This window comes from Medicago sativa, chromosome 8, assembly GCF_051527215.1.
Source record: "Medicago sativa cultivar Bolivia chromosome 8, Bolivia_mono, whole genome shotgun sequence".
NCBI classification, from domain to species: Eukaryota; Viridiplantae; Streptophyta; class Magnoliopsida; order Fabales; family Fabaceae; genus Medicago; species Medicago sativa.
Genome location: NC_140756.1, coordinates 51,548,094 through 51,575,073, shown reverse-complemented (window position 1 = coordinate 51,575,073; position 26,980 = coordinate 51,548,094). Strand labels below are relative to the sequence as shown.

General features: G+C 38.3%; 1 long non-coding RNA gene and 2 pseudogenes across 3 annotated transcripts; all 3 read right to left on the bottom strand.

The window, feature by feature from the left end:
- Window positions 1-892: 892 nt before the first annotated feature.
- Window positions 893-16,519, bottom strand: LOC146899403 (G-type lectin S-receptor-like serine/threonine-protein kinase At4g27290; annotated as a pseudogene). The gene is made up of 8 exons (XR_015022620.1): window positions 15,899-16,519; window positions 10,111-10,854; window positions 9,654-9,779; window positions 9,333-9,505; window positions 9,044-9,254; window positions 1,624-1,861; window positions 1,386-1,536; window positions 893-1,295 (listed from the first exon to the last, which is right to left on the bottom strand). The product of XR_015022620.1 is annotated as a G-type lectin S-receptor-like serine/threonine-protein kinase At4g27290 (transcript).
- On the bottom strand, window positions 2,491-5,024 carry LOC146899404 (uncharacterized). The gene is made up of 3 exons (XR_015023362.1): window positions 4,665-5,024; window positions 3,924-4,074; window positions 2,491-3,273 (listed from the first exon to the last, which is right to left on the bottom strand). It is a non-coding gene; the product is annotated as an uncharacterized LOC146899404 (long non-coding RNA).
- An 8,330-nt stretch (window positions 16,520-24,849) lies between the features above and the next one.
- On the bottom strand, window positions 24,850-26,688 carry LOC146899402 (cytochrome P450 71D11-like; annotated as a pseudogene). Its single transcript, XR_015021543.1, has 2 exons — window positions 25,806-26,688; window positions 24,850-25,578 (listed from the first exon to the last, which is right to left on the bottom strand). The product of XR_015021543.1 is annotated as a cytochrome P450 71D11-like (transcript).
- Window positions 26,689-26,980: the final 292 nt, after the last annotated feature.

The window sequence follows — 26,980 nt, the reverse complement described above, 5'->3', positions numbered from 1 at the left end:
CACACGAATTAGATTTCGTTTCATATAGCATTCCTCTACTTTTAATCCATCAATAAATTCATATTTCTTTACACACACTTAGATGAGATAATATCCCGGTGGCTCGTTCACGCACCATCTGATGAGGCCATTGCCAAGTCGGCAAACACGGGCTCATTCCATGACGGCTCAAGTTCCCCAACTTGGCCATCGTAGGACTTGGTGCCAGTCGTTAAGCCAATGATCCTAATGTACTATGCACTATCAATATTCATGACTATTTTTTGCTATCACCTAAATCGGAGATAAAAGTAATTATAAGCATAGTGGATATGAAGTATTAGGATGTAGTGATTTGATCAAAAGTTCAACATTAAATCACAAAACAAGAATATTTGTCCAACATATTTGGACAATCTTCAACATTAAATCACAAAACAAGAATATTTGTCCAACATATTTCGACAATCTTCACGGTTCTTATTGACAATTCGACAATCTTCACGGTTCTTATTGACAATATTTGGACAATCTTCACGGTTCTTATTTACACACATTTAGTTTTACTTTTGAATTTAGTTTTACTTTTGAGTTTATCAGATTTTTTTTTGGTAGTGGCCGGGTTTTGAACCCGGACCTTGCATATTTTATGCATTGTCCCAACCAACCGAGCTACGCTCACGAGGACAGAGGAAATCGATTTAGTTTTATTACAATAGTTTCTCTATAAAAGAATATTAAATGAAATCCAACATAAACTTAAACATTATATATGTGTGCTGAAATTGAAAAAGATCAATATATTATGGTTAATTAATAACTGATTTTTTTTGCTTAGAAAATACCATCTTCATGAAGTTTGTGTAAAAGAGAAGAAAATTATAATTTGAATCAATAAACAAGTTTGCAATAATTTATCAAAGGAGATATGAACGATTCATATCAAACGGAAGCTACATATTTACAGGTTCACTCTATAAATTTGGAAGCTATATCAGAATACAGATTTTATTGGTTTGATTCTTCATAATCTATCTTGCCTCAAAAATTGTAAGTGACATCTGATTTGAGGATAGAGACGTGGCTTCGAGTGAACTCTTTCCGAGAATAAAATCCAGGAGCCTTCGGTGAGGCAATAATTTCTCACCGTTCAACATAAGAATGACAGACGACATGTTCGGCCTATCTTCGGGTTTTTGTTGTACACATAACAACCCTACATGTATGCATCTTATGACTTCAGAAGAAATGCACATCTCAAATAAATGTGTATCTAGTAGTTCCGGTGGCATGTTTTCAATCCAGAGTCTCCAAGCCTATAGCCATTAAATTTGATGTAGTTACAAGCTTTGAATCTATCATGATACCACACAATTCAAATAGGTAACTATAACAATTATACTTACATGTCCAAGGAGGTTGAGAGAGTTTTCCGAGTCATAAAACCCCTTGATTTTATTCCCACCGATTATCTCCAATATTATTACACCAAAACTAAACACGTCGGATTTCATGGAGTAACGACCATGCACTGCATACTACGGAGGCATGTAACCGCTGAAAGTATTGATTGGAGAGTAATTAGAACAAAAAAAATTGATTACACACAAGCTAATCACTAAGTAGAAAAAGAAGATAACTTACTATGTTCCAACCATCTTTTTTGTTTTGGCTTCAACTTGATCTCCCCGAAATGTCCGAGCCAAGCCAAAATCCGAGATTTTTGGAATCATATGAGCATCTAATAAGATATTGCTGGTTTTCAAGTCTCGATGAATAATTCTCAGTCTAGAGTCTTGGTGAAGATAAAGAAGTCCTCTAGCAATGCCAGCAATTATGTGGGAACGGTGCGTCCAGCCCAAGAGCTTGCTTCTAGTTTCATCTAGTTAATTCCACAAAACGGTTTAGCATACAATTTGCTTTATTTCTCTATAGGTTTTTTTTTTTTTTTTTTTTTTGCAGTAAATAACTCACTACAAGAAAGATTAAAGTTAGCTAGGAAACATTTCCTAGGAATAGAAGCAAAATTCCTAGGTATGGAGGCTTTCCTAGGAAGTTACCGAGGAAACATTTCCTAGGTATATTTACAGTTGTTCCTAGGAACTTACCGAGGACTCACCGAGGAAGTAGTTAGCTAGGACTCACCTAGGAAATATTTTCTAGGAAACGTTCCTGCAAAATACTGCCAAATACTGCTACTACTGTCACAGTTCAGTCGATGTGACAATTAAAAATAAAAAACAAAATTTAAAATTCAATTTAAAATATTTTGAAACAATTAAAAATAAATTCTGAATTCAATTTAAAATATTATTGCGCCAAAAATTTTAAATTTTAAAAATTGCACCATTTTTTTTTTGAACCAAAGAAATTTGAAAAATTCAGGATATTTAATTATTTGTTTCCTAGGAAATATTCCTCGGAAAACTACTAAAAAATAAAAAAATACAAATTTTCCCCTAAAATTATGTTCATTAAATAATAATTTTAAATATTATTTTACATTTCCAATAACCAAATAAACGGAAAATATATTCATCGACGAGAGGGTGTAAGACACACCCGCAACTCGCGGAAGAAAGTACAAAAGGGACCGTATATATGCGGCACACCTAAACCCTAAAAACAAGACCCAATCATGATGCGAGGAATATACAACATGCCACAACCAGCAAAAACGATGCCGACAATAGCATATCCCTGCATCAAAATCAAACAAAAAGGGCCACCAGCCAAAATGGAACCTAAAAACTGCCACTGCAGCATCAACAACAGCCAAAACATAAGAGCATAAATGCTGCAATATCAAACTGCAGCATTCACATAGTCCATAAAACTAGCCTAAAACTATCTAAAGCATCATATTTGCCAAATCAGAAGAGCATAAATGCTGCAATATCAAACTGCAGCATTCACATAGTCCATAAAACTAGCCTAAAACTATCTAAAGCATCATATTTGCCAAATCAGAAGAGCATAAATGCTGCAATATCAAACTGCAGCATTCACATAGTCCACAAAACTAGCCTAAAACTATCTAAAGCATCATATTTAAATAAAGTCAAAATATTCTTCTCATCTGAAGCATCATATTTAATTGGTGTCATCACTTTCATCCTCTTCAATGTTGGGATTGTCCGACTCATCTGAACCATTTTCTTCAACACCCGGTCACCTTGATGTGCTTGCGATCAATTCCTCAAACCGTCGATCAACGCTTTCTTGAAATGCTCTATATTGCTCAGCGTCCCGTTCCATCTTGTCCCGCAACTCTTGCTCCATTAGCTTACGAGCCTGTAAAACAAAAACAAAACAGATGACACAAAACAGATCACAGTAACTATGCACAAAACAGCACCACCTCATAGTAGCAAAACCAAATAAAAACTGCTTACACATAAGCCAAAAACGTCCTAAAAATCACAGACCCACCACACGCACAGCAACAATTCAAAAGGGACATAACAGTAGCAGCCACACACTTAAAAACAGACAGCTGACAGCCACAAACAGAGCCAATACCCGCCTCAGTCACCAAAAATTGACTGATAACTTAATCTCATGTATTCAAAGAAATTCATATCAAATAACATATAAGACTCGTTTACATATCAAATAACATGTATTTTCTACCAATGCAGTCAAAAATAGAGAATCAAAATGGAATATACATTTGCCAAAACCTTGCAAGACTCTTCTTCATAATTGTACTTTAAACACAATCTACATAATCATAATTAATTAATTACCACCCCTTTCTTGAGAACCCAGTTGTCAACATAACAAACACAAAAAAAATTAGGTTTTTCATCCATTTGTCTCTATTTTTGTATCTTGTAAACCGGATAGCATAATCCATCTCAATTTTGATGAACTGCATATACAACAGAAAATCAAAAAAACACATAAAGAGACACTGCTTAAGTAACCCTACATATACTCACAGTGTGTTACTTCGAAATGAAAACGACCACGTTTTGCTGCAAAGTTGAAACGGCAAAGAAGGACGACTGAGTGTCGAACAGAAGGACTGCAGTCAGATTCAATCGAACAGAAGGACGGAGGGTCGAACAGAAGGAACGGATGGAGTGTAATCTAAGTTCAAATGACAAACAAATCCATAGAATAGTATTCAATGTTAAACAAATCACAAACTGCATATATTCAATGCACGTAGGCTTAAGATACCACTAGTCACATACATGCATCACAATTAATCTCATATGAAGTTCTCAAAATCATTTACTAAGAAGATCCAAAGGATTGATTCTCTCAAACACGTGGAGTGATCCAAACAATATTTAACATAACCAAAGCACACTAGGCTTGCATGAAACCAACTATTGGCAACCATAAAGAGGACTAGCATAAAACTTCTCATCCAAATGCAATTGAATTAGCACAATCATCTTTTAAAACAATATATTTTGGCGTAATTTTTAAAACCAAGAAAAACCAGCAGCCACCTAACAGAAAACTACATCAGGAAACCAAAACAGGTCACTACTACACTAATCAAAAAACCCAAACCAGAAACCCAAATCAAATTTTCTGAATCAAAAACATGGCATCAAATCGAATTTAAAGCAAAAGTGAAGGATTACATTAATCAAAAAACCCAAACCAGAAACCCTAAAATTTTAAATCACAAATTAGTAGATTGATTGAGAAGATTGAGTGACCACCTTTTGAGCACCGTTTGAATTCCGATTGAGTGACTGAGTGAGAAGATTCCGAGATTGAGCTCCAATTGTGAGAGTTGAGTTCGGTGACCGATTGGGAGTGTGTGACCGATTGTAGCACCGACTGAGATTGAGCTCCGATTGGGAGTGGGAAGAATTGAGAGTGTGTAGGCTAGGTTGGGAGTGTGAGAGCGAGTGTACTGTGTGAAGCCATAACGAGGAAGAGGAGAGAGTGAGGAACGGATTAGGGTTGGTGGTGAGTGAGTTGATGAAGTTTAAGATTTGGGGCTTTTGGGGGAAAATGAGAAAGGGGGGAATGAAATTTTCAATAATAGTGTTCCCGGCTAAATGAAATTTTGGTGAAGCTTAAATGAAATTTTGGACATAATAGTGTTCCCGGCTATTTTCTTTAAATAAAAAATAGTAATAATGAAATAAAAAATTACGAATAGTTTTCTTATTTTCTTTTTTGTTTTTTATTACTAATTATAAATAGTTTCATTAAATGATAAAATAGTTATAATATTTCCCTCCGGTCACTATTATAAAGCAAACTCCACTTTTTATATACATTCAATAATTAATGTATCTAGTCTTTATTATAGATTAAATACATTAATTATTCAATGTATCTAAAAAGTGAAGTTTTGCTTATAATAATAGTGACGGAGAGTATGTATTATTAAAACACTTAAAACGATAAAATAGTTTCATTAAACATTAAACACTTAAAATGATAAAATAGACATTACATTAAATAGTCTTCGGGGTTATTTGCTTCTTCCAAATTGTCTTCGAGTTGCTTGACTCTTCGGTGTCATTAAACAACATGTCGAGTTAATTTCGACCATCAACTTCTCTCGTCGACCAAATTTGTAACCGGTCGACTTCAATCACCTTACGGAACATGTGACATTTCATTGTCTTGGTAAGCTACTTCAATATTTGGAATTATGTCATCGTTTCAATTTGACCCCTTGGTTTTGTCTTGATAGCAAGACACCATCCCTGTTTACGCGGTGATGAGAAGGATATGGTACATAATACACTTGAGTAACTTTGCTTGCCAAGATGAACGGGTCAAATGCGTTATATCTTCTATCCATTCTTATGTCAGAGTTTTGTACTTTGGATCAATTTTTGTCCCATTCCTCGGGTCAAACCACTCACAATAAAATAACACGACTTTGTTGTCTTGTTCGACATATGCGTAAGTCAATTCAAAAATGTGTTTAATCACACCATAGAAGTCATCTTCACCTCCCTCACTGACTCCTTTAACGTAAACACCACTTGTTAATTGTTTTTTTGCCTACCGTCCATGATTCGGTATGAAATTTAAATCCATTGACAAAGTAAGTGTGCCATTTTTTTACACGTCTATGCGGACCATCACTAATCCTCTCAAATGTAATATATGTATATTGGGCTCAACATTTAACACTTGATATTTAAACCATCTTGGAAAACTAGTGTATATCTCCCCAACATTTAATACTTGAAAGATGTGAAGGTATGGTCCCGACTTCATGACAAGTAATCAACACATGAACTTCGGCCGACCGCAACTCGCATCGTTCATCCGATCTCTTTCACGACCCCGGAAGGACGGCCGAGGAAGACGAAAGACCGATAAGGTTGACGGACTCCATTCACTTTCGGCAATAGCTTCATTTCTAACACTTATTGGTCTCGACATCAAGTGATTGAAGTAATGAGAACAAAAATTCAAGGCTTCCCAAGCACGATGAAGCTGCAATTATTGATCCTTCAACCCTTGTTTTGTTGTTCACCGTTCGCTTCGAATCACCCATAAACCTTTCAAATGGATACATCCACCTTTGTATTGAGCAATGTGTCCGCCGAGCCAAGCTTCGTACGCGAGATGTACCACAAGATGTTCCATAGAATCAAAGAAACTTACAGGGGAAAAACTTGCTCCAATTTACGAGAGAATGATAGGAATATTACGATCCATTTTAATAAGTTCATCCTTCTCAATGTTGAAGCACACAAGTCTGCGAAAAACTGACTAGTTTCGGTCAACGGATTTATAACATGGTTAGGCAATGAAGAAAACGCAATTGGAAGTAAGCGTTCCATGAGAACATGAGAATCATGACTTTTCATCCAGTAGCAATCTTCTAGTGTTTACGTCGGCACTCCTTGACAAGTTAGAAGAATATCCATCTGGCATCCTCAATTCTTTTAACCAGCAATGAAAACGATTTCGCTTCGGCCTTTGGTTAAACTATAAACGGCCTTGGGTTTCAGAGATATTTTCCATTTGGAAGAAGTTTTAACGCCATATCCGGTCTCTTACAATACTACGGCGGTAAGAAACAACATGCACCCATTAACACTGACAATCAATCTTTTTTTCTTCCAATCCCAACTTCATCACTAATCTCTTTGCTTAATAACTTAATGGTAAATTTTACGGTAGAGGAGTCGAATCCCTCATCATTTTCGTGAAGTACTCCGCACATTCTTCGGGTACATTCCAATTTGACTTCCCGGCTAATAGCCTCACACACATGGATAACTTCGACTCGAGACGATCCTTCAAACAACGGTTCGTTTACTTTTTCATCATTGAGTAAAACTTCAACGCCTTCTCGTTCGGGATTATTTCCTCTTCAATGCCCTCGTTGTAAGACGATTCACCCGAGAGCATCACCGACCATATCTTCCATCGAGTCAAAGTTTTCACACCTGTATGCGCTCCACCGTCAGGCACACGCATATTAACATCAAACGCATCCGGCTCTTGTTCACCATGATGTCTCCACACATAATAATCCTCCGTAAAACCAACATCCTCTAAATGTTTTATGACAACTTTGGGCTCTCAATCAACCTACATGTACATTTAAGACACGATACATCTAATCCCTCCCTCACTTCTAAAAATATCTTGCGACATGGCGAAAGCAACAAATTCACGAATTCCTTCCTTAAATTGAGCTTTAAGGGTCCTTTTCCCCGGTCTTTTTCTATCGTACATCCAACTTCGATGAAGAATATATTGATCCATCTTCTGCATCATTGAAATTAATTCAAATTAATTATATTTTTCTATAAGAACATATTTCTTTTTAATTAACAATCTAATTCCTTAGGAATTAACTTTTTACTAACCAACATTTCTATACATATTCCTTAAAAAAAAAAAAACTTCTATACATATTTCTATTCTAATAACAATATCGTTAAAATAACATATTTAGACTATTATTTTTTATAATAATATTTTTTCCTTCGAAACATATTTTTTCAAAGAATGAATTTTTATACTCTTCTATTATTTTCGTTGTCAGACGAGACAATAATAAGCATTACGCGTGCTATCGACAAAATTCACTACCACAACCTAATTAACATATTTCTTATTAACAACCAATTTTTTTTCTTTCTAATTAACATTGTTACTAACCCACCTTTTTTAAAATACTAATTATTTTTATAGGGACTAACTGTTCTAACATTAAAAAAAAATACTAGAAGAAAAAAGGACCAGCAAAAATAACTAAATATTTTTTTCCTCGTGACTTTTGTAGCAAAAATATATAAAATAATTACTAACATGACATTATTTTGACTAACTAATATTTTAATCAATAACAAAAACAACAATTTTACTTCCTTAAAAAAAACAACAATTTTACTAACATCTTTTATTAATTATTAACAAACAGTTTTAATGCTAATTACAACATTTTCTTTTACTAATAATTCTAAATAAATAAGAAAAACTAACCTCAAAAATATAATCTGATAACAATGCAGCTCGAAAAAGTAGCAGCTAGCAGCAGCAGCAGCAACTTGTAATAGGAAATGGAACCAAGTATTAACTTAAAAAAATGTAAAGAAGTGTTGAAAATGAAAATATGAATGAAAGACACACACACACACACACACACAGAAGAACCCAATTAATTAACACAACTGTGCACTCAACGTTCACCTGCTTGTGTCAAAAAAACATTCACATGCTACATCAATTAAATCTGCCAGGCTTTTGTCACTGTTCACGTTAAACACAGCTGCAATGTTACCATTTCCCGCAAAAAGTTGTACCACATGTTTACCTAGGAAATATTTCCTCGGTAACCACCTCAATTTCCTAGCTAAGCATCATCTTAGGTGGTCAAACGGTCAAATATGCTTACCTAGGAACATTTTCCTCGGTAACCACCTCAATTTCCTCGCTAAGCATGGTCAAACGGTCAAATATGCTTACCTAGGAAACTTTCCTCGGTATGCATTGTATGTAGCGAGGAAGCTGGATTCCTAGGTATAATTCCTAGCTAAATCGATGATTTCTTGTAGTGACTATATACAGATGTTTAAATGTAAAGTTAAATATCAAAGGTACGAACCAAAGATGAAGTAGTCTAAGCTCTTGTTTGGCATGTATTCATATATCAACAACATTTCCTCTCTATGAATGCAGCAACCAAGAAGCTTCACAAGATTACGGTGTTGAAGTTTTGCAATCAACACAACCTCATTTTTAAACTCCTCCAATCCTTGATCTGACACCTTTGAGTGCCGTTTTATGGCTACCTCCTTCCCGTCTACGAGTGTTCCCTGAATACCATGCATAATTTAGGATAACAAAAATTTGTTGAAAAAGATAAAGGTCTTCATTGAATATGGCTATATTACCTTATACACTGGTCCAAATCCACCTTCCCCAAGTTTATTTGTGCTAGAAAAGTTATTAGCGGCTTTAACAAGGATTGAAAAATCAAATATCGGTAGATCCATGTCTTCCTTTATCAATCTAAAATATACTTGCCGTTTCTGAAATGGTGCAAGACGATATAACCTTGGTGCCACTGAAATGTGCAACATGACAACATCAAGAAATTAATTACTACAACAAACAAGTTTAGGCTTTAGAATGTAAACCAGAATTTTCAAAAAATTTAAATATGGATGCTTGCATACTATTTTAATTGTTACTGTATCTAATTCAAAATTTACCTCTCCTTATAAATATTATTATGCAGGCGCTGCAGGCGCATGTGAAAAATCCAATAGTGATTACGCCAACTATGATCCGCATCAGCCGCTTTTTTGTGCTTCCAGGAACATCAACACTAATAAAATCTGAAAGATGCAAAGCATGATTAATCATCAAAAACATGTACAACTATTCAATTTAATCTCACAAAACTATATGACCAGTGTATGAACACTAGTTAGTTATAGTTGGCACTTTTTATGTTAAAGACAAAAGGAGGTAAGTTGGAAAGTAAAAGCAGTGTAGTTGTCACAATTAACAAGAATCAGTTATATCTCTGCTGCAATGTCAAAGCATTTTGTCGGGAGTTTTCACCATTACCCACTTCTTTGAATAATAATAGAGTTAACTCAACAGCAGAAATGAAAAATTACTAAAGACAGAAAAGAAAAAAAGACTGAATAATAAAATTTGCACCTAGTTCTGAAGAAGGGACTTTGATATAGAGATCTTGCCCCCATTGGGAGAATACTCTCATATCAACCAGATCACCAAACCAAAGAAGACAGCCACTACCTCCATTTCGGATATCCATATTTGCATAACCGGTACACGAACAATTTTTCATGCACACTTTTTGACATTCCACAAGGTTCATAGTCTTGTTATACAACGTTGAAGAAGTGTCTGGCAGTTTCATTTCTCTGTACCTCAAGAAGCCACTTGTGTTGTTGTTTCCGCAAACTAATTCAATTTTCGGAACACAACCACCAGACCAATATGATATATTCCATTGTTCAGGAAACTTTGGAACATAACTTTTCAGGCATTCACATTTAGGCACATTACCATCCATATTGCATATAGAATTAGCACCACACATTGCATAATTATCACATGAATCTTCCGCGCCGGTGTAGATAACTATCCTTGAGCTTGAATGACTTGTCCAACATAATGCCTGCAAATTTCCTGTAAGGGACAGTCTATATACACAAATCATTGATCTATCAACGACTTCAAATCGATGATACACTTCTTTGTCAGTAATGACAAATTCAAATATTTGCTTCTTTTTTAATGGTTGTGTTGGATATCCGGTAAAAGAGCGACCATTCCATGATCCTACTCTCAATTTTATGGCGGACCCCTTCATTATAACTACTTGAGGATATCCTAGGAGGTTAACACCACTAGAATATTCTCCCTTTGCTGGATCATCTGTGTAAGAATTATACCGCCTGTCTATTCTCATTGATTTGGCAAACATATATACAACAATACATTAACTCCAATTAAGGTGGGAGTTATTGTACAATTAACTATAATTATTTACACAATGATGAATAGTTATTGTACAATTAACTATAATTATTTACACAATGATGAATAATAAATGTGATCAACTCTTGCCGTATTCTAACACACCCCCGCGGTCGAAGCGGGAGGCCGCCGTATGCCGAGACCGTCTCTCGAAATCTTCAAATAGTATGCGCGGAAGACCTTTCGTGAAGATGTCGGCAATTTGATAACGAGATGGAACATGAAGAACACGGACTTGTCCACGAGAAACTTTTTCACGAACAAAGTGAATGTCCATTTCAATATGCTTAGTGCGTTGATGTTGAACGGGATTACCGAGAGAGGTATATTGCACTAATATTATCACAATGCACTAAGGTAGCTTTAGGAATTGGGCAATGGAGTTCCAAGAGAAGGTTCCGGATCCAACAAGATTCGAGACAACATTGGCAACCCCTCTATATTCGGCTTCGGCACTTGATCGAGATAGAGTTGGTTGACGCTTAGATGACTATGATATCAAGTTGTCACCAAGGAAGATGCAATATCCGAGGTGGAACGTCGAGTATCGGGGCACCCACCCCAATCGGCGTACGTGTAGGAGATGAGACCAGAAGCAGAAGATTTATATAGATGTAGGCCATGGTCAAGAGTACCTTGAAGATATCGCGAGAATGCGTTTGAGAGCATTCATATGTTCATCCTTTGGGTCATGCATGTGCAAGCACACCCGTTGTACGGCATATGATATATCCGGTCTCGTGAATGTGAGATATTGTAATGCACCTGCTAATCTCCTATAGTGTGTAGGATCTTTGTATGGAGAACCCGATGAGGTACTTAGCTTAGATTTGGTATCCACCGGCGTAGCCGTTGGTTTGCATGAGGTCATACCTGCTCGTTCAATTATCTCGGACGCATATTTTCTTTGACTAAGAAATAAGCCACCTGCATGATGTGTAACCGCAAGGCCTAAAAAATAACTTAGAGTGCCCAAATCTTTCATAGCAAATTCGGAGGCAAGAAGTGACATAATAGATCGACGAAGAGCATCGGATGATGCGGTAAGAATGATGTCGTCAACATAGAGTAAAATATATGCCATGTCATTATCTTTCCTATAAATAAATAGAGAATGATCAGATTTGCTATGGGAAAAACCGATGGTGAGTGCAAAATCGGCAAACCGTTGGTACCAAGCACGAGGGGCCCGTTTAAGGCCATAAAGAGATTTCTTCAATAAACAAACATAATCCGGATGGATTGGGTCTCGAAAACCCATCGGCTGATGCATGTATACGGTTTCTTGAAGTTCACCGTGAAGAAATGCATTTTTAACATCTAGGCGATGAATGGACCACGACTTTGATAGAGCTATAGTAAGTACTATACGAATAGTCGTTGGTTTCACAACCGGGCTGAATGTTTCATCACAATCTAATCCTACCCGTTGAGATCTTCCATCACCTACAAGTCGAGCTTTGTACCTCTCAAATGACCCATCCGATTTCTTTTTGTGACGAAATATCCACATAGAGCGAATAACATTAACATTTTGTGGACGTGGTACCAATTCCCATGTCTTATTTTTAATAAGAGCATCAAATTCGTCTAACATGGCGGCTTTCCAATTCGGGTCGGACAAGGCTGCCTTAGGGTTGTGGGGAAGTGGTGATGGTGTAATTGAGGTGGTCAAGTTGAATTGAGTTTTAGGTTTATGAATTCCATGCATCTTGCGGGTTGCCATGGTTCGGGTTGGTTCTTGATGGATTTGTTGTGGAGTATGCATAGGAGATGTGAGTTCGGTTGAGACGGGTGGATGGGGTAATGGGTTAATAAGTATAGGGGAAGACGGTATTATGCTTTGGTTTGTCACATTAATGGGTGAGGCCTGTGTTATGGCAGGTTGTGGTGATTCGGTTGTAGGTGGTTCCGGTTCATCTTGTTTTGAATCATTTTGGAGGTGGTAGTGTAGAATTGGATGAAGGCCGTCATTTAAGAATTCATAGGTGTGAGTGGAGGGAGTATGTATTTTGGCAAATGGGAATTGGGTCTCATCAAATATGACATGTCTAGAAATTATTATTTTCTTGCTAGACAAATCGTAGCATTTGTAACCACGGTGATTTTGTGGATAACCTAAGAAGGCACATGGGGTGGAGCGGGCTTGTAGTTTATTGATGGTGGTAGAGGGAAAGAGAGGATAGCACAAACACCCAAACACACGTAAATGTGTATACGAGGGATTCTTATGATATAAGTATTGAGTGGGGGAGTGATGTGAGAGAATCTTGCCGGGTAGAATGTTTTGAAGGTATGTGGTGATTTGTAGAGCATGGTGCCAAAATGATGGTGGCATAGATGAATGTGCAAGGCTAGTACGGATGAAATTATTAATTGCTCGTATTTTACGTTCAGCTTTTCCATTCGTGGTGAAGTGTGTGGACAAGAAAAACGAAATACCATGCCATTTTTGTGACAAAATTGTGTAAAGTACTCGTTATTAAATTCTCGTCCATTATCACATTGAAAACATTTGATTGTAGTTCCAAATTGGGTTTTAATGAATGCATGAAATGAGGAAAAAATGGAAGGGACTTGTGACTTTCTTCCAATGGGAAATGTCCACACAAAATTGGTGTAATCATCTAAGAAAAAAAGGTAATATTTATGACCTGCTGAACTTAAAATTGGCGATGTCCACAAATCACTATGGATTATATCAAAAGGCTTGGAAGTATTAGAATTTGAAATAGAAAAAGGTAATTTAACATGTTTCCCATAAATGCAAGATTGACAAATAGAAGAACTAGAGATTTGTTTACACTCAATAAACTTATTTTTGCTAAGAAAACTTAAAACATTGGATCCGGGGTGTCCCAAACGGTTGTGCCATAAGGTAGGAGAGAGAGCTGCAAAGGTTCTTTGGAGAGGTGGATTGATTTCTTGTGGTTGTGGTGAGAGGATATAGATCTCCTGTGCTATCACATCTCATTAGTGGCATCCCCGTCCGTATATCCTTCACAAAAACCAAAAGGATCAAACTCAATGGTAACATTATTATCAATTGTGAAACGACGCACAGATATTAAGTTTTTAATGAGTTTAGGGGCATGAAGGACATTGTTTAATGATAGGGGTGTATAAGGTGGGGAAAGATGTGTTTGTCCATAACCACGAATTGGAATTTCCCGTCCACCGCCAACAACGATATTTTTATTAATGCTCAAATTAGAATAAGTTGAGAGAGTACCTTGAGATGCGGTCATGTGTGTTGTTGCACCGGTGTCCATGTACCAATTTTCATCGGGAACATTCATGGACAGATTTTGCATTGCCGCATCAATGTCCGTAGGTGCATAATTTGAAGGAGTTGGTCCATGAGCACCGTAAGCCTGTGGTGGACGAGTTCCTGCAGCCACGGGAGAACGATTTGATGGTGGACGAACCCAATTGGATGTGGGGTAAGGACATGGTGGAGCTGCCCATGGTTGTTGTCCCCACGGTCCCCATTGTGGGTATGATGGCCACTTGTTGTTGCTGCCATGGACGTGGATTGTATTGCTGTCCACTGTTTTGATTGTTGTTACCGCGACCTCGTCCTCTACCGCCACCATTTCTACCACGATTGTTGTTTTTGTTCGACCGCGTTTTTGACCAAAATTATTACGGTGTCTTGGATTTACGGAACCTTGGGTAACACCACGGCCGTGACCAGAGGTGTCATCATTCGATTGATTTGTGGTGAGGAGAGCGGTGCTGCGGCATTGGCCGTGGCGCGGCTTGCTTTGCCTTGCGGGTTTCTTCGAGGATCAACCTCGATCGTGCCTCATGAAATAGCGGCAAAGGATTACTTTGTTGAATAAAAATAGCAACACCATCGTAGTTCTCATTTAGACCCGCAATTAACCGGAGAACTAACCTTTGGTTCGAAACCGGTGAACCAACGTTTGACGGTTGGTCGGCAATCATCTTGAGTTCTTGGCGGTATGCCGAGATGTTGGGAAAGTCATCCAAATGGACGCGTGTGAATTGGTTTTCCAGGTGGACGGCACGCGAAGCTTTGTTGTCTGGAAAATGTTTTCCAATCGCTCCCATGTTTGCCGTGCGGTTGAACCCGGTGACATGATGGTGTGAAGGAGGTCAATGGAGATCGTTCCGTAAATCCATTGGCGAACGATTGCATCCAGGGCGTGACCAATCGTTCTTTGTCACTCTTGGCAGATTTTTCCTTTTCTCGTAACGGATCCTTCTTTGTTACCGGCCGTTGCTTTATCTTTTTCATTTGAGGATTCCGTTTCGGTGTGGTTGGGATTATGTGATCAATGACTTGGTAGATCGTGCAATGAGTTTTGAACAATTCTACCCATGTGGAGTAGTGATTGGTTTCCATTTCTAGAGTGATGGGAATGAAGTTTTTGATATTGTTCACGGCAAGGGCGGGGTGAAAGTTTTTGTTGTACGCCATTGATGAAAATGAAAGAGAGTTGCGGCGGGTTTGTGTTTTAGGATCGGACTCGTGATACCATGTAAGGTGAGGCCGTGTTTTAGGATCGACTCGTTAAAATTTGGGGCCTAACTCATCCTTACAAAACCGGCTTGTAAGGTGAGGATTGCCTCCTCTTTATAAACTCTTCTCAAGAGTCTTGTCTATCCGATGTGGGACTTGGGTTTTTCCCAATACACCCCCTCACGCCCAAAGACTCTTTGGGCTTGGTGCGTGACTAGGTAGGTGGCCCTTGAATTCGACAAGCTCGATACCATGTAAGAATTATACCGCCTGTCTATTCTCATTGATTTGGCAAACATATATACAACAATACATTAACTCCAATTAAGGTGGGAGTTATTGTACAATTAACTATAATTATTTACACAATGATGAATAGTTATTGTACAATTAACTATAATTATTTACACAATGATGAATAATAAATGTGATCAACTCTTGCTGTATTCTAACAATCTGTACTTTTCCACGATGATTGAAACTTGTTTAGACCAGTTACTAAGTTCCATCCGAGCTTCATTCCCGGCAGTAATGTATCACACGGATAATCAAAACTCTGCCACAAAATGTAGTCCTTCCCATTTTTCAATACAAGATTTCCCGTGTCCAAGATCTGTGCATTAATTGAATTATTGACAAAGACTGTCTCTGATATCTTGGACGACCAAACAGTGCTGTTTGCACCATTGAGAATCACAAGAACACCATTTTCATTGAGTTTTAAGACTCCTGAGTTATTGTACACCGGTGTTTCCCTGTTAGCCACCCATATGGCTGTTAAAGGTGTTAAATTCTTGTACCACATACCCAAATACCGAACTTTTGAATTTCCAGGACTGAAGAAACCTATTTCAAAAGTCCCATTAGCCGAAACTAATGTCTGGCCGTCTCGGATAGATTGATTGACGGCTAAACTGTCAAGTGAAGTGCTAGTTCTCATGTAGAAGATTAAAATGAACAAACGAAATAACACTTTAATGGTATCAGTCATTTTTTTATATTTTTATTTCTTAGCAACTTTTCTGTCCTCTCTAAGTAGATAGACAAGGTGGTGCGGATGTGTTGTTTCTTATTATAGAAGAAAGAGAGTGGAACCTGATTAGAATTGAAACAATAATGGGATAGGTTCAAATTATTGAATCATTTATTGCTGTGACCAAATTTTCCTTACCCAGTTAGACCATATTAAATAGAAATGACATTTCAGAAGTCTACGCTGGTCTCTTTCAATCTCAACAACATTATAAAGAAAGGGAAAGCCAAGTTGCGTCCAAACTTATTGACTGAACAGGCAAGTTGGTACATTTAACTCTATGAGTCCAAATGATCCGTATGTTAGCTTTTAGGTTCGAGTTTATGACGCAATATGTACTCATCTACAATCATAATTGTTGAGAATTGACTCAAAATTGACCATAAGAAATCGGTCAAAATCGAGCCACGATTTAGAGAAATCGAGCCACGATTTTGGATGCAGTTTTGGGAGTTTTGCATATGGAAAAATCGAGCCACAATTTGCGAAATCGAGCCTCGATTTCGCGTTGATGCATAAAAATAAAACGTATTTCTATGCGTGAGATTTGTTCCAATTTTTTAATGATTCTTTTACTATAAATATATAGCTTGTATCAGATGAAACCTTGAGAGAGAGGTAGAGAGTCCGAAAACAAGGGTTTAAAAGTCAACAAGAAAACTAGAGTTTGTATAGAGTTTGCTCTTGGCAACAAACACTAGGGTTGAGATTGATTCACCTCGGGAAACACTATTAGTATTGGGACTCTTGGTCACGGGAAGAGATTGAGACTTTGGGTAGAATTAGGTTTGAAGACCTATTCTTGTAACCCTTTGATATCTCTTTTGTAAAGTTATTCATCATTATAGTGGAACGGAGACACCGCTCTCTCCCCGTACTAGATCGGTATTGGACCGAACTTGGGTAAATAAATTTTGTGTGTTCTCTCTTTTTTCTCTCGCTGTTTTCTACATTTGTTTGTGTTTATAACTGTCACCCACTTGTTTTAGTTGTTTAATTATTTGCTCCACACATCAAGTATTTTATTGGTGTGATTTTTCAACGAATTCACAACAATAATTATATATATAATATGTTACTCCGTTTGTAAACTAATATGAGAGGAGCATGCTCCAAGGTTGCAAGGCAACATTACCAAACCTACCCAAATGGGTTTGATGATTGTATTGATGTGGGAATGTTAAATGTGACATGTTTGTCATATTATAGCTTCTAACGCTATAAATTAACAACAAGACCATTTTTAATAAAGTTTTAAAATTTCATAGATGATCAATTTGTCATGTTAATTTCTTTGTAGAATGAAAATGCATGAGTTATAGGGATGGTTCTAGTCCGTTTCCATAAGCCATCATTGACTATATTTGCAGCAAGATTTGACACTTTTCCAACCTACTTATATCTGCAAACCATTTCAGAAAACATCTACTAAACTACTAATTAAATGCAAACAAAATGCTAAGGATAGGAAAGTATAAACGGCCCGACAAAGTAACACCAATTTTTTCTTTTCTGAAGTAACGTGTGGGCAACTTAATGTTTGTAGAGAAGGGACAGTTTGGCAACTTGAAAGATACCAGGTGGCTAACATTAATTACCAAGGTTGTGGTCAATCCGGATTTACTGCAGTTCGAAAGTCTCGACCGTCACACATTTGTGGTCGTCTGATCAAGATTGGATGGTTGTGTAAGTTTGATTTTTTAAATTTTAAAGTAAAAACTATATATGTTTTGTTTGAAATGTTTAACTAAGAACGGACAATCACCGATGTTGGGACTGCGTGATCGGAGAAAATGTTTGACTGCATGGGATCCAATTTCAGTTGTGATTTGACAACACAATTTAATTTTATTTCAAAAACAAACAAAAATTAACATTATGACAATAATTTATAATATTATACATCTCTTTTTTTTAAAACATGTGTTCTGGACCGGTCAAGGATCTAGGCTTAACCGCTTAGGTCCAATAACAAACCAAGCTCAAATGCTACATTTGGCAACTTACTCGCAACACACCCTTTCTTCGCGACGGGGGTGCTCGGAGCAACAAAGACATGTTCAAACGAACGGTAACGTCTCTTTCCCACGTCCCCACGAATATCTCACCGGTGGTTACACCTCTACTAAGCACCGGCAGCCACCTTCGATCGAGTACGATCGGTGGCGCCGTCTCGCGGGAAATACAATCTCTCCCCATTTTTTATATACAAAAAACTAAAGCTTTCACATATAAAATCATGGCTGTCAACGGTGTTGCATCACGTTTGCAAAGCCTTGTCCAACGTCCAAACCGGGACGGACGAACAACTTCTCCCTCTCCCGCTCGAGCCCTCGAAGAGGAACCACTCCAACGAGTGTTCATGTGGAGATCCCGTTTCCGAAACGACCACTCTTTGGTCCCTAACAACCGGAGGAGATGGCCAACAACACGACGAGTCACGAGATCAACCTTCGCTCCGCACGGTTGTTAGCTTGCATTTTTAAAAGGTTATCTTAAATGCGGTCAAGATAGAGTTGACCTCGTGATCGAAAGAATCGCATTACTTTCGCATCTAAATGATTGATCGAAAGATTGGACTTAATAGAAATGCTCAAGGTATGGTTTAAGTTCGACAAGCACAAGGCATTGAAGGAAAGGTGGTTCCACATGAAGTCGGACAATGGATATTTCCAAAGAGCCAAATGTTTGAAATTCAAATCGAACAGATATCTTTTATCCGTTTTTAGAAGTTATAGTTTCAAATTTTGATGTAGGTAGTTATTCTTCTAGTATAAATAGTAGTTTTTCATAGGGAAAACATGTCACAAATCAATCATACACAAAACTTACGCTCAAACTATCCACATTCAAGAGAGAAACGAGTCACAAGTTACAATGTATGAAAATGTGGACCAATTTACATTGAATCAATGCAATTTAAGTTTGTTTACTTAAATGTTTTTGCAATTTACTTGTTTCTTTTAAGCAATTTCTCTTATTTTCTTTTGCAAGTAACTTCGACGGATTTAACTAAGTTGAATTCGACGGTTATCTTCGATTTTTACTAAGTTCTTCAAGAACAATCATAAATTTACGGAAAATAACAAACACAATATATCCTTAAGATTTACTTGGTTGATCTTGCAAGTAATTAATTTTAAACCGGCGGTTGTTTACCAAAAATCGGTGTAAACAATGGTTAAACGTCAAATAACGTAGCCGAGGAGCAATGTCAACGTATTGCCAAACTTGAGCGATCAAATAGGCAAATGATCCACATCCGTGACACTCCTTCCCCACGGCGTAACGAAGAGGAAGGAGTCCCCGCCGGTCCAGTCCCGATCCGGATCTCCCGGACGCTCCCCGAGCGGTAGATCTCAGTGCGGCCGGCGATCAACGAGAAGGAGGTTACCAAGACGTTCCCCTCTAAGGAGATCCACTCTAAGAAGATCTCCACCAAGGTGAGATGCCCGAGGGGGTCGTTACACCTAAGACCCCTTCACTCGCCGCATCCAAGAGACTCCAATCCCTCGCGGATTGGAAAAACCACCCCATATGGACTCATACGACGGGACTTCGGACCCGGATGAGCACATCGAGAACATAGAGGTTGTCCTCACGTACCGAGCAAGACGAGGAGCGATCGAGTGCAAGTTGTTCGTCATAACACCGAGACAAGTAGCTATAACGTGGTTTAAAAACTTAATGAGAAACTCTATAGACACATGGGGTGACCTCCGCCATGAGTTTACCACTCACTTCACCGTTTCGAGAACCCAACCCAAGACAGTGGGTCCCTCGAAGCCATTGTCCAAGGAAGAAGCAAACATCTCGGAGATTACATCGAGAGGTTCCATAAAGAAGTTGTCCATGTACGAGGTGCCGATGAAAACTTGAAACAAGACCTCATCACCGCAGGTCCGCACGAAGGCATAGACGTGAAGAAGGCTGTTCGCCGCGATCGCCGGAAGACTTATAATCAACTCCTCGCGATCGTAAAGACTTACATCCGATATGAGGAAGAAGTCTATGCCACAGGCCTCAACAAGGCCAACAAGGAGGAACCTACCGCCGAATCCTCTAAAAAGCCTTTCCACGAGAAAAACAAGGAAGGCAAAGCCCCCGTGAAGGTAAAGGACCCGGCGGCCACTTCACGTAGTACACTCCTTTGGCAATGTCCAGGGAGAAAATTTTAGCCGAGATCTCTGTAGCCGAGCCGAAGGACGCAGTGGTCAAACCACCAAAAGCTCCCTAGCATGAGAAAAAGGGAGTCCACAAGACAAAATATTGTTGATTCCACAAATGTCACGACCACATGACCAACGACTACATCCATCCGAAGGATGCAATTGAAATGCTCATACAACGAGGACGACTCAAGCGGTTCACTAAGAACTACGAGCCGGAAAGACAAGCCGTCAAACTTATAACCGATGGGAAAGAAAAGAATCTCGGCCGTCGCCATGTTAGTCGAACAATTCGAAAAGTTCCCGCAGCACATGGATGTAACTATGTATGTGTGCTCATGGTAACGCCTCCCCATCACTAATGTCATTATCGCTGGGGCTTCTACCCTCCCCGTGGAAAGCATGAAGAGGAAGATCGAGGAGCCGATGAGCGTCAACCATCTAGTCCACCCAAGACAAAAATGGGGGCAACCACCATTGGCCTTTTATGACCACGAGTTACCGGACGATCACCAAACTCGGCCATCTCATTGCTTGTTCAAGCCGGGATGGTCAACGTCGATGTCGAAGAGTCCCGATAGACACACGGGCCTCTATTGACATAATGTACACTTTGGGCTATTCAAGACCCTTAAGCTAACGGAGAGCAACCTCTCCCCCTACGTTGGAACCGAACTCTACGACTTTAACAACTCTTCCACCAAACTCGTGGGGTTACGTGGAACTTCTAGTATCCTTTGGGGAAGGGGATGGGAAGAAAACAATAAAGATCCCATTCTTGGTGATTGAATGCACCTCCATCTATAATCGCATGATTGGGAGGACCGGACCGGCGCATCTTGGGGCCGCATGCTCAATTGCCCACTTGAAGCCGAAATACCATGCGGATTACATCAACATAACTACCCCGCACGGTGACATCGAGGCTGCTCGAAGATGTTTCCTGTAGACAAATAAACTCCGAACTCGGTTTCCCTGCGAGTAATTCTCCAAGGACGAGGGGAACCGCTACGAGTACACTAGACTCCAATACGATTGAGCTCGATCCACGCTTCACCAAATCTTAGCGTAAAGAGCGAAGAAGGACCCACTCAATGTGGAAATCCTTTGACCAATTCCCGACGGAGATTTCGAGCCGATTCCCTTTGGGGATGACCCAACAAAGTGCTTCAAACTTGGAAAGAGGATCCTAGAGGTCGCTCGTGCATAACTAATAGCATGTCCGAGGGAGAACGCTTATCTCTTCGCATGGAGCGCAACCGACATGCCCAACATCAACTACAATGTCGCCCGTCACCGCCCATCGTTAGCGTTGTAGCTCGGCGATGTTGGAAGTAGTCTCCGTAAAAGCATAGGCCGCCGAAAAGGCCGTAAAAGACCTCATAGAGGCAAATTTCATTTATGAGGTCAAGTATACAACTTGGATCTCAAACGTTGTACTTGTCAAAAAATCTATTGGAAAATGGCGTATGTGTGTTGATTATAACAATCACAATAGGGATTGCCCTAAAGATGCATATCCTCTTCCTAACATAGATAAACTAGTTGATAATTCACCTGGCTATAAACTAGTGTCATTCATGGAAGCCTATTCGGGGTACTATCAAATACTTATGGCTAAAGATGACGAAGAAAAACTGCATTCACGACCGAATCAATGAACTATTACTATCGCGTAATACCCTTCGGATTAAGAAACACGGGGGCCACTTATCAACGCATGATGAACAAAGTGTACAACAAAGAGCTTATTTTGATATTCTTGAGGTTTACATGGATGACATGATCTTCAAATCCAAACTGAAATCAATCATGTCACTCATCTCAAAAGAGTATTCGATCAAACCGTAAAATACAACATGAGGTTATATCCCGAGAAATACAAGCGGGCAAATTCCTCGGTTTCTATCCGACCGAGAGAAGAATTGAGGCTAATCCCGATAAATGTCCGGCATTTACGAAACTCCCCACTCCCAAAATGAAAAAGTGCATCCAAACACTCAACGGAATGCTAACCTCACTTTCTCGTTTCGTCGCAAAAATGCACTCAAGCATCTCAAAAACTCACTCTCTCAACCACCGGTGTTGTCCGGACCGGACGAAGGTGAAACATTATACCTCTATCTTTCTCGTCTCTTCGAAGCGGTCGGTGTCATCCTTATCGAGAGACACATGAGGGATAGAAACCTACATACTTCACCAACAAATCCTTACTAGGACTCGAAACGAGGTACCAAAAAATTGGGTCGTCCCGATGTCGCCGGAAGGATGATGAAATGGTCGCTCGAATTATCGAATTTGACATACACTATGAATCACGGAAGGCACCGAAGGCACCAAGCATCCGCCGACTTCATAGCCAAGATGACTTTCCGGTCGAAGAGAATGAGGAAGGAATATGGACTATATTCGTCTATGGATCATCCAAATCAAAAGGAAGCGGTGAGGGCATTATCATCGAAAACGATGAGGGAATTGTGATCGAACTATCCCTAGGATTGTCCTTTGCAATGACGAACAACACCGCAGAAAATGAAGCTTTCTTGGCGGGATTACGGATCGCTAAAGACATGGGAGCCAAAAGAATCAAAATCTGTACAAATTCACAACTCGCGGCTTCCCAAGTCACCAGTGAATTCCAAGTCCGAGAGGAATGTACGCAGGAATACGTCCAGTGGTGCAAGCTAAAATGAAGGAATTCGACTCCGACGACATAATACATGTTCCCCACGAACAAAACACCGAAATGGATATCCTCTCCAAACTAGCTAGCACGCGAACAACAAACGGGAACAAAACCGTAATCCAAGAAGTCCTTATAGAACCAAGCGTTCAAAGGCAAAAAGCTTACTTCCACGAAGTCAATGCGATCTCGAGAGATCCAAGATTGGCGAGGACCATTAATCCGTTATATCACTAGTGGAGAACTCCCTTCGAACCCTAAGGAAAGGACAAAGTTAAAACGAAGAGCCTACTCGTTCACTTTAGTGGAAGGAACCCCGTACAAAAGAGGTTTCCACATTACCGCTAATTAAATGTCTTGGACTAAATGAGGCCCAAGAAGCCCCGGCCGAAACTCACGACGGCATATGCGGGCAAAACCTTGGTGCAAAAGCCCTCTCTAAAAAGGTCTTAAGGGCAGGATACTTCGGCCCACCATGCTCAAAGACACGAAGGACTACGTTAATATATGTGATAAGTGTCAAAGACATGCGGATATGCATATCTCTCCACCGGCCGAACTCACGTCACCAACTTCTCCTTGGCCTTTTGCGTGGTGGGGAGTCGACCTTACGGGACCATTTCCCAAATCCGTCGTAAATCTAAAATACTTAGTTGTGGCAGTATATTACTTTACAAAATGGATTGAAGTTGAACCTCTAGCGAAGATTACGGCCAAAAACGTGCTCCGATTCTATAAAAGAAACATTTTAGCAAGATTCGGAATCGTAGCACTCATAGTCTCCAAAGCTGGAACTCAACTCACCGATCGCAAGTTTCGGGACTACCTAAGAAACTTGAACATAAAACAAAGCTTTACCTCGATCGAACATCCTCAAGCTAATGGTGCCGCGAAGTAGCCAACAAAGTAATCCTACGTGGAATATGAAAAGGCTCAACGAAGTCTCCTTGGTCTACACATAGAGTCGTTTTAAAAAAAATTGCAGAAATTTATTACAACACATTTTAGAAATGAATATAATAGTATAGTAAAATGTTGGAAAAATTAAAAACGTCCCATAAGTATCTAGGAAAAACACAATTAACTTCTTAATTTAAACCTTTTGAAATCTTGATAGTCTTTTAAAATCTTAGGATATAAATCCGTTGAAATCCAAATTACAAATCTTGAAAGTCTTTAAAATCTTAAAAAGTCATTAAAATCCCTTGAACACACGGATTTGGAAAAGGAATAATTTAGGGTAAAAAGATATAGTAGGTCATTTGCAATGGTCCACTAGTAGACCCTTATTTTTGGGTAGTATTAGGGCCTCCCGTCCAAAACCACATATTACAGAAAAATCACATATGATTTCTACAAGATTAAAGCGACTACATTCAAATTAATAAAACATGCAGTATTGTGAAAAGGAAAATGTAGTAATGAACACTTTCAAAAAAAGAAGAAATTGTAGTAATGGACTAAAATGAAAATAAGATAACATTTCATTCTAAACAGTAAACAACAAGTATAAATAAGCTACTTATGGTAAATCCAGAATGTAACATAACATTTCACTCTAAACAACAGGTAACATAACATTTCAATCTTCAGGTAGTACAACTTTCACAAAACCTCCTTCTTTTTAGATTACAAGCAACTGATGAGATGTAATGGGAATCAAGTAAAGGTCACCCTTTCTTGACATAGTAACTCCAAACTCTTCTCCCAACTCTAATTCCTCGTTTTTCATTCCATTGGGAAGTTTCCAATCAAAATGATACAATAAAAATGCTAGGACCTGCTCTACATTAGCCAAACCATAGTTCATACCGGGACAAATTCTCCTACCAGCACCAAATGGAATGTACTCAAAATTAGTTCCTAAGAAATCAATAGAGCTATCAATAAACCTTTCAGGATAAAACTTATTTGGGTCTTTCCAATATTTAGGATCCCTTCCGATGGCCCAAGCATTTACTAGGACTCTACTTTTGACAGGTATACGATAGCCATTAATCTCACAAGCTTCTCGACTTTCCCTGGGAAGAAGGAGAGGAACGGAAGGGTGTAATCTTAATGACTCTTTGATGATTGATTTTAAATATTTGAACTCACCAATCGTAGCTTCATCAACCATTCCTCTCCTATTAAATCTCTTTCTTACTTCAGCTTGTGCTTTCTTCAAAACTCTTGGATCCTTTATCATCTCAGCCATTGCCCAATTAACAGTAGTTGCTGCAGTCTCACTTCCAGCAGAGAACACATCCTGAAATATACAAGTTCACAGTTTTAATAACCCTCTGGTTCTCGGGGATAACTGACCCTAATAATACGGAGTTTAACCAGGTAAATAAAGTCCGTCCAAGAATTGTTCTATCTATGAATTGAAATCAGGTGCTGAACAATTTGTTCTTGGGGGAGTTTATTAACTGCAACCACAATTTAAAATCACTTAATACATATAAAAATTAAAGAGATATTTAATGTGAATACCAGAATTATAGCCTTGACATTATCAATAGTTAATTCAAAATCCATGTCACTGCCACTTTCCACAAATTTTAAGAGACAATCAATCAGATCTTCCTCAGCTTCAGGGAAACCTTCGTTTTCTCTTCTTGAAATTGTCTCTTTATGGTCAGTGATGATATGGCCCAGTATCCTATCTACTTGTTGGCTTAACTTCTCAACCTTAGGCTTCAATCCAGATATATTTTGAATCCATTGAGCTGAAGGAAACAAGTCACCAATATAGAACCCTCCAGCAAGTTTTATAAGTTGTTTTACAACTGATATGAACTCTTCTTGTTCCAAATATTTCTTACCAAATGCAGCCTTTGAAGTGAATGTATACATCGTTGAAAGAACTTCTTCAGTGAGATTGAACTCTGATCCTTCATTTGAAGCAATCTTCTTTAGGAGAGAATTGATCTCTTTTTGTCCTACTGACCAAAGAGATTTGACTCTTCTTGTGCTTAATTAATAGCTCAATAGCACAAATCTTTCTAAGTTGTCTCCAATAATCACCATAAGGTGAAAAAGCTATATCCATTGAATTGTAAGATGCTATGTCTGTGGCAAGAAGATCAGGCCTTGATGCAAAGATAATATCATGTGTTTTTAAAACCTCCTTAGCAACTTCTGGTGAAGAAATAACAATGAAAAAGATCACACCAAGTTGAAGATGCATCAAGGGTCCATATTTTTTGGCTAAATCTCTTAATCTTCTAGGTGGATTTATTGCAACAAGATGGAGAATATTTCCTAAAATGGGTAGCTTCCATGGCCGTAGAGGTATATTTTTACTGAAGTCATATTTTTTGTAATGATTCCTAATTTTGAGTGCAATTATCATGAACATAAAAATAGTGAAAAAACTGATGTGAGATGGATTAACACTGGAAAAACTAATATATATAGTTAATATTTTTGTAAGTATTCTGTTTTTTTTTTAAATCAAAAAAACATTAAATTTTTTTCTAAAATAAAAAATTCAGGAAAAACATTAAAATATTTCCGAAATTAAAAATTTAGAAAAATATTCAGATTTTTTTCCAAAAATTTTAAAATAGAAAGAATTCAGATTTTTTTCTTAAATGAAAAAGTTTCTGAAATTTAAAAATTTAGAAAAATATTGAGATTTTTTTCCAAAATTTTTAGAATCGAAA